The 1878-nt window shown below is 35.8% G+C and overlaps 1 pseudogene; it reads left to right on the top strand.

Moving 5' to 3' along the window:
- The first annotated feature begins 1090 nt into the window (after positions 1–1090).
- Positions 1091–1209, top strand: LOC112485876 (annotated as a pseudogene).
- Positions 1210–1878: the final 669 nt, after the last annotated feature.

The raw sequence follows: 1878 nt of genomic DNA, 5'->3' as shown, positions 1-1878 counted from the left end.
CTTTTAATGCACTGGGTGGGAGATCTGGTTAGGAAAAGGGCTCCCTTTACCCACTATCTCTGAGTTGTGTGTAGTCAGCTTCTTTTGTTTGTTTGTTTTTGTTTTGTTTTGTTTTTTTAAACAGTGACTTTAACTTATTTTATCCATACCGATAAACTATCTTTCACATTCTATTTTCCAAAACCCGGCTCTGCAAAACACATAAAAGCTGAAAGATCATTTCATGACTAGAAATGCTAATGTCAACTTCCTCACTTTTTAAATATCATCTTAAGATTGACATTTTGTGCAAACAACCAAAGATACACTGCTATACACTAACCCATGTCAATTCTGCAGTAATACTTTTCCACATTAGAGCTTACAAAAGGAAATTTTTCTCTATTTTTCTAAATATTTGTTTAATGAAGCTCATCTCTACAGCACTTTGCATGTGCACACGTCTATGCACCTTGTTAAACAGAATACAATAATATCTAAGAACACTACGACGTTTCTAGTTCCCTTTCATTTCTTTCTGAGAACTGTTTATTCAGTTAGTGATAAATTATACATACTCTAACTTAGGGAAAAAGTAACAGCAATAGTAATACTCTATATTCATGCTTTAAAAGTTCCAAAATAGTTTACTCCTATTTTATTACTTGAACTGCACAGCAAGCCTGTGGCTCAAACAGCTGGTAAACGTCAAGGGGTGATGCAAAGTGCAATCCTAATGCTGAAAAAGACAGATCGGCAAGAATTTTCTGTAAAGGGCCAAATAATAAATATTTTAGGCTTTGTGGATCATATGGTCTCCATCACAACCAATCGACTTTAAGCCACTGTAGTGCAAAAATAACCATAGACAACATATTAACAAATGCGACTGTGTTCCAATAAAACTTTATTTACAAAAACAGGCAATGGGCTGGATATGTCCAGTAGGCTATAATTTGCCAACTTTTGCTCTAAATTATTATGCTTTAAAGTCTTGAGAAGGTAAAAGTCACAAAACAATTGATTACAGGTTAAAAATATCATTAATCCTCAAGGGAGGGATTATAGCTTGAGCTATCAAAAAAAGCTTTATGAAAGAAAAAGCACTCTAGTCTATGACCGTGCCACCCTGAACAAGCCCAATCCCATCTGATCTTGGAAGCTAAGCAGGGTCAGGCCTGGTTAGTACTTGGATGGGAGATTACCTAGGAAGATCAGGTGCTGTAGGCATAAAAATAAATAAATAAATAAAAATAAGGTACTGTAAACTGATAAGGTCCTTGCAATCTGTGAGGTCAACCAAAAAAGAAAAAAAAAAGAAAAAGAAAAAGAAACGAAGAAGAAGCACTCTAAGTAGGTCCTGAACATTTGATTAGATCTACATAAGAGCACCAGAGGTTGGGTATTTCATGTGCAAAGAGCAATATAATCAAAACTCTGCAGACAGGATGTACAGGAAGAGGAGGTAGTTCAGTTTGACTGAGGCACAGATAGAAGAAGAAGACTAGTGAGATAGAAAAGGTGGGATTTTCCTTGGATAAAAATATTGAGCTAAAAGATAAAACTTCATTCTATAAAAACTGGAAAACATTATATGATTTGTGAGTAGAGTGGTACATGAGAGAGGAAATAATTAACTATTCTTCCTTATGATGACCAAAAAGAATTGTGCCAGAGGGGCTGAGAATTGAGCTGAGTCCTAATGAGTGAGGATGCATTTCTAGTCATTGCAGTTAACCGATCTGACACGGAAGGATCCCAATGGAAGATGGATTTGGAAGACTGTTCCCTCTAGACTAAGGCAGTGATAAAGGCAGCTTGTCATCTACCTATACCATGAATAGGAAAGAGTCAAGTGTAAGAATCAGAATCTCAAGGCTGTGTGGTAGATTCAAATTA

Source organism: Pteropus alecto, unplaced genomic scaffold (assembly GCF_000325575.1).
Source record: "Pteropus alecto unplaced genomic scaffold, ASM32557v1 scaffold25, whole genome shotgun sequence".
Classification (NCBI taxonomy): Eukaryota; Metazoa; Chordata; class Mammalia; order Chiroptera; family Pteropodidae; genus Pteropus; species Pteropus alecto.
Note: the sequence above shows the minus strand (reverse complement) of the source record. Positions and strands in the feature narration are given on the sequence as shown.